This window comes from Echinops telfairi, unplaced genomic scaffold (genome assembly GCF_000313985.2).
Source record: "Echinops telfairi isolate 266 unplaced genomic scaffold, ASM31398v2 ScPeMD7_23;HRSCAF=83, whole genome shotgun sequence".
NCBI classification, from domain to species: domain Eukaryota; kingdom Metazoa; phylum Chordata; class Mammalia; order Afrosoricida; family Tenrecidae; genus Echinops; species Echinops telfairi.
This window is the reverse complement of record NW_022103920.1, coordinates 19,074,947-19,082,405: the sequence shown is the minus strand read 5'-3', so window position 1 is coordinate 19,082,405 and position 7,459 is coordinate 19,074,947.

Here is a 7,459-nt window from a genome sequence, read left to right as displayed (position 1 = left end):
AGGAACCATCATACCTCACGAAAATAATTCTTACACGAGTCCTGGACATGCCCAACTTCAGTAAAACAGGCCAGGTATACACAGGTAATAATTTTCACAATGGATGAAATGCAGTTTTCTACAAAATTTTGGATGTTTCCTCTCTGAGAGGCATCGAACAAAAGATGCTATGTGAAAGCATAGAGGGTGGGGTGAAGATGTGGAATGCGTAAGCCCAATTCCTTTCTCATTCATTCTTGTGATTTTCTTTTTTTCCCTTGTATACAATTCAGAATGTCTACTTAATACAAAAATTAATTAAACTTTAAATAAGACCATAAAGTACTTTCCCTAAATTTGGAGATTTCCCAAGATACTATATCATCTATGCATTTTTTGTGAGACTTTTGTAGGAGCATACACTTGGGGTAGCAAATTTACTTTATGGGGTAACAACACTAAAGTACAATCAGATTTCTGAGTCAAGATTTATTAGGAACAAAAGGGCCAGACTACTGAATAAATCACCATGTCCTAAAAATTCTTCTTGGAAATAATCATGATAATGACTAAAAACAAAATCTTTGGAACTCTTTGTCTTTTGCCCATAAATTAATCATAGCCAAAGAAGGTGGATATTTTTTTGAGGTGGGACGCAGGGGAGAAAAGATGTATTAAATTTGGCACAGAATATTTTTCATTGACTCAAGACACATTAAAAATCAAGTTGAATCCCTCAGCATGGCGTTTTACATTGTGCTGACTTCACCTCCCTTAAGATAATAACCATTTCGGTAGCTTAAATCCAAAAGCTGGGATGGGGTCCAAGATGGGAGGATACAGAAAAGCAAGATGTAGGACAAATGTCTTTGTAGGTTAATATCATGCCAAAATCCTACAGAACTGTCTCGTGGGTTCTTAGTGCCTCCGCACCAGCGCTCCTGAAGCTGACAGCAATCTCGGGATTTCTAATTGTTACATAATTGTAGAGGACGCATACCACCCTCCTTTGCTTCAACAAATGGAATTTTCCCCCCAGCAAACTCTCTCTCAAGGTTCATTTGAAGCAGCTGTGCAGCTCCCCTCCGAACAAAGACAGACCTTTGAAGCATAGACAAAATTCTGTACTTTCTAAGCTCCTCTGAAACAGAAAAGAAGCACTTTCTTCCCAATATGAATACCATAATGTTTTCACAAGGTCATTTTCAATAGAACTAAAAATCAAGTTACAGAGGGATTTTTTCCACGCCTCTCTTATGAGGATCAGACCATATAACTGAACTGAGCGGAGAACAATAGCAGTCTCCCATATGGAAGCCACACTACACAGCACATGAAGCCCCTCGTAGTACCAATGGATTGTCTTTAGTTACACAGCCCAGGCACTAGTAGAGACAAGAGTACTAGTTGAATACTCATTCTTGGACTTCATTTTTAAAATTATATCTGCCAATTTAATTAACACAGGAGGGTTTTTGTTTTGTTGTTGATGTTGTTGTTATTGTTGTTGTTGTTTTAATGTATTGTTCCTAGCTGCTCTCAATTTGATTCTGACTCCATGTATGTGGAGTAGAATTTCCACAGAACATTGTTGGTTTCACCACCAACTCTTCAACTCCTAGTCAAGTCTTTAACCAGAGACAACGTCCGGTTCTTATTTGTGAAACTGTATCTTTTTGTGTTCCACTGTATTGTACAGCTTCTGCCAAGGACCACGTCCCCGTAGTACAGAACATTTCCACAACCGCAAATAGCCTTTGACATACTCCATGGCTTTATATCAGCTGTCAGGACTCTTCTCTCAACTGCCATCAGAACTAGAAACTGAGACCAGTTGAGGCACCAACCAATTCAAGAATTCAGTTAAGTCTAAAGTTAAACACTTCTCAAAACTGTAAAAAGCAAACTCACTAAATCACTGCCATTAAGTCGATTTTTGACTCATAGTGACCCTATAGGAGAGTATAGAACTGCCCCTGTGAGTTACAGAGACTAGAACTCTTTACGGGAGTGGAGAGCCCTGTCTTTCTCCCAGACACTTCTCAGGGTTACAAACGTGGTTGATATATACCTTGGAGCTGAAAAAATCCCGCAGTCCTATTTGGAAAACAATAAATAGATTATAACATAGGTCATAAGAGCTAGATATTCTAGTGTAAGAATGGTCAAATGGTAGATGATGTAAGACTTTCAAACAAGAGATACAGAACACCATGTTAAAAAGATCACACAATCTTAATAGTTGGTGGTGAACTGAGATTATGTTCATAATTATGTGTCCTTTTATTGAGGGCTGAACTCGCAAGCTTAGCATTTCCAGTCTTCCTATTAATCCTTTTTTTAAAAAAAACCTTTACAAAGAATGAAGGGATTATCAAAGTCGCCCTTCTACGGGTGCCCAAATATTGAGTCACATATGTCAATAGATGTGAACTTTATCTTCATATATATCTGATGTGTTTTTAAGCACATTCCAGTCCGTTCTGATTCATAATGACCCTATGTACAACAGAATTAGATATTTCTCAGTCCTAGGCTATCCTTATAATATTTGCTATTCTTGAGCCCATTGTTGCTGCTGTGGTGTCAATCCATCTCCTTTTCACTGACTAAACCAGAAACAATGTCCTTTTTCAGGGACTGGTCTCTCCTGATAACATAGGCAAAATATATGTGAGACCAAGTCTCAACATCTCTCCTTCTTGGAGCATTCAGGCTATAGCCTTTGTGTGACAGATTTATTTATTCTTCTGGCAGTCTAAGAGACTTTCAGTATTTTTTGTCAACACCAGAGCTCAAATCCATGAAGTGCTTCTTCAGTCTTCCTTATCCATTGTTATGATCTTCCTGATTCCACTATTACATGCATAGGAAGCAATCAAAACACCCCGGCTTGGTCTCTGAAAGTGGTCTCTTTTCTCAACATTTAAAAAAGTCTTGTGAAGCAGATTTGCCCAAAATCTACTTATATGCATTTCTATGAACAGAACATCTTTGCAGAAGAAGCACTTATTTATATACCTGGAAAGCAAGGAGTTGAAATGTGTGATGGACGCCTTTTCCAATTCTGTGTGGAATAGACCCTTGATGGATTTTATGCCAGCAATAGTGTCCTGTGGAGAGAGAGACGGTCACTGAAAGATAGCAGATATTTCTTAGTGAATATAAAAACGTTTCCATAAAATTAACCTTGCTCCAAAGAATGTGTGAAATCCCTCAGAAATACAATGAAGTGGAGTAGGGAGACTTTTGTACTGACCAATGAGTTAGAGCTGAACTTGTCTGGCGGAAGAGTCAAAAAGCAATATTAGTGTTCATGTAACTTCATTTGTTCCCACAGGTTAGGGATAACTGGGGAAGTTTAAATTACTTTAGGGGAGGTTCAAGTGAATTTTCATTTATTTCATCATTTTACCCAGGGACTTAATTAGGTGAGGTAAAAAATGCAGTTGCCTAAAATGATATCTGAACACCGCAGGGAGCACCAGTGGTCTCGTTTCACTAACTCTGGGGACTGACAAGAGAATGCATTCCAGAAATAAAGATGTATGGCGAGATCAGCCAAAAAATTAATAAAGTACCTTGGAAATTAATTTTCACCAGTCTTTGCAACAGAGTGTTCAAGAAATGACTGTCCATAATTCCTTTACTTGGAGGACCTTGACGGCTGTGAATAAGGAGTCTTCCTTTAACTTCCCTCAAATCCTGACTTCCATGTCATGCTGCTGCTCTACAGGGCTGATGAATGGGCTCCATCGCAGAGGGGAATCACTTTGAGTTTATTTGATTTGGTTAATTACTATGTACTCAAGAAAAACTGCCAGTAACAAGAAGGCACAACGTTCAAATACTTATGAAATCCAAAATATCATATATCAAGTAGAGAAGGAGGAATTAAGACAAACGTTGCCTCTTTTTATCCCTGACCACACAGCACTCATTTGCCATCGTCAAACTTGATCCATATCCGTGCCCATCGTCACCTCAAACGCCTTGCCAATCACAGCGAGAGATATGCCCAGAAATAGTTTCAACACAGCCAAGCCATGGCTCTGAGCATTCTGATATGAGATCACTCCTTTGTTAGGAGTCCCAGGAGTATAGTGGTGATGCATTGGACTGCTCATGACAATGTCAGCAGTTCAAAGCCACCAGTTACTCCGTAGGAGAAGGACTAGGCTTTCTACTCCCATAAAGAGTCCCAGTGTCTGAAACCCATAGGAGCAGTTCTAGTCTGACCTACAAGGTGGCTATGATTCAGAATTGACTCGATGGCAGTGAGTTTGGTTTTCTGTTTGTCAGAGTAACCATTGGAATAGATCCTTAAAGTACAGCAGGTCATAATGCCAGTCTTCTCTACCATTTCACCATCTACAGCCTGAAGGGATTTTCCCCCCACTCCTCCCAAAGGTCCACAGGGAAAACAAAAGCCAGCAAGCTGCCTGAAAACCCGTTCACAGGAGACCCATTGAGTTCTGTCAGCTCCGAGGTCTTGACTTTGCAGTGCTAACAGCAAGGATGTTGCTCAGGGGGAAAAATATACACAAATGTTTAAGATATATACTACCCTCTCTCATTCCTTGCAGTCACACGAACGGTGAACTAAGAAATTGGATATATGGAAGTAGAAAGAGAGAGAGAGAGAGAGAGAAATAGAGGTATAAACATATCTCCCAAAGGCAGGGAAGCACTCTTGTTCTAAAAAAAATGGCCAAGATGTTTTATACATCACATTTGAGATGCATTACCGAAGAAGCACAACAAAATCACTTTGATATCCCTGGCATTGAAGATTTGCTAATGTCTCCTCTGCTGCCTGATCTTTTTTTTTTTTTTTTTTGGGTTGGGGGGTCATGAAGGAAAGCTCTACCATATGTTTATGTATAGAGATGCAATACCTGAATATTTGTGGGTGTTTTATAAATGTACTAAAATAATAAGTTCTAGGGATGTATTATATTGTTTCTGTTTCTAACCACGCCTCCCTCAAGAAGAAGGGTATCACCACTTATTTAGCTCAATGGGTTAAATTTAGCCCCTGACACAAGATTGCTGTTAGTACTATTACTTTTAGTAGCAATGTTACGGGGGAAAGGGGGGATCCACTTGTGTTGATAAAATGCCAATAAAGATCAATGCGATTTGCCTTTAGGAAAAATAAATGCCACAACAAATATCCCTTTTTCTACTCTCCCTTGAGCATATTTTAAAGGGTACTTCATTGAATTTGAACAAGAAGATATGTGCAGATAGGAGTAAATGCTACTTAATAACTGTTGTACACCTACAGTCACAGCAGTTAATGACAACTTACGGGAAATTTTTAGTAATGAGAGAATTAAAGGTGAGGCACGAACATTGCTTATGTTTCTTTTATAATAAAGAATTGGAGTAAGTTTTGAGAAAGTCGTTTCTGTTTTCATGAATGGACAACAAGTGACTGGTAACATTCAAGGAGCTATTTGGCTCACTGTTCCACTTATAGCAACGAGGTTCTGGATAAGCATCCATTGGGTTGACATGTGTCTAAATGAACTGAATACTGGGAGCAGATGGCAATCTGTCAACGGGGAGAGAAAACTGCCATCAAGTCCATGGCAACGTATAGTGACCTATCTAGAGTTTCCCAGGCTCCAACTTCTTGCAAGAGCAAATAGCCTCATCTTTCTTTCTCCCAAGGAACTGCTGTTGAGTTTGAATTAAGAACATGTAGTCAGCAGCCCAACTCTAACACAACCCTCCCACCACCAGGGATTCCTGATCGCATGCTTATTCCCAGGACTCAGTGTCTCTGTCCAAATCATCCTGAAAAGGCTAATACTCAGAGACACACTTAGTCCAGTAATCAGAAATACAGTGTGACACCTCACAGAAGGCATCATCATCACCACTCTCTCCCTCCTCAGCATCCTCGTAATGTTGGTTTTGCTTTGGTTTAGTGGTTTTCTAATGGGTTAGCCCCGAGTGGGGATCCGCATGATGGCAGTGAGTTTTGAATGAGAGCACCACACCTACGAGTTACATAGGAGTCTGATTTTACCTAATCTCGGCAATACTATGCCAGGACGGTTATCTTCAAAAAGTCGGTTCCTTCAGAAATAACTGTTAACCACTGAGGTAGCATGACTTCCGCAAGTCTAAACTTATACATTCGCTTAGATTGAATTTTATTACTATGTGGGATCTGACTAAAACCTGTTGTCTCAATAGATTTCACGATTCCCAAGCAAGACATAGAATAAGAGATTCATACTTAGCGTCTTGCTATTAGGGACTAAATATTACTTTAGTGGCCTGCTACTGTAACAAACAATTCTGCAAGTGAAAGGCTTTAAAGAACAGAAATGTATTTTTCCCACAGTTCGGGAAGTTTGAATTCAAGTTTAGTTTGGCTCCTACTTCTCATCTACAATTGTTAGTTTATAGACAATCTTCACATGACGCCGTCTTCTTTCCGTGTGTGTCGTTATTTTAGGGTGCTCTTTTTAAACTTAGACAGGACTAGACTGAGATCCCAGGCTAATCTGGTGTGACTTCCGTAACAGGACCCACAGGATTACATCCACAGGCCTAGGGGCCAGGACTTTTATCACCTAGATATTTGGGTTAAATAGAATTCAATTCATAACAGATTTAGTGAGACAATGTTCTCTAATATCAGCATTTTTTAAATTGTTGTTCAGTGCCATCAAGTCATTTCTGATAGTAGTTATTGAATTTAATAGTATGTTACGTTCTTACATAATAGACCTAATAGGTTATTTAAAATTATAGATCTGACTCATATTTGCAGTTTGAATTAATTTTTCCTTGAGCTGTATTAACAGAGATAATGAATTATAAAACATAAATCATGCCAATAAAGTGGGAGTAACGAGCCCGTGTGTATCAGAATGAGACTCTCCCTGGCCTCTCCTCTCCTCACAGAGAGTACTATGTTTGAGCTCACTGAGGCAGCCGCTGTGCCTATCTGTCTCATTCAGGGTCTTCTTCACTGCGGTGCCTATTGGAGATGTTTCCTGCTTCTTGTATGCAAACACACTTTCTTATTGCAAGGCAATAAAATATATCATGAAAACACAAGGAGTGTGGTAAACAAAGACTATCCTGACAGCTGTGGGCAGAGCCTAAATGGCCAGACATAGAGTTATGTTCGTTTGGTAATATTGTAGCTGTTAATCACACACCGCTAGCCCCCAACTAAAAGGTGCCCAGTCTCAACTGAGATATGCAGGAAGAGTAGATTACAAACCATCATTTGAAAATTGAGCTTAAAATAACATAAAATACCTTGTTAATAATTTAATATTTGCTACATGCTGAATGATAATATTTTCTTTGTACAAAATTAAATAAGGGTACATTAGCTATTGAATTTAATAATGTTTCTTCCTATTATTAACTATAGCTACCAGATTATTTAAAAGTATATATCTGACTCATATTTGCAGTCTGAATTAAATTTTCCTTGAGCAGAGCT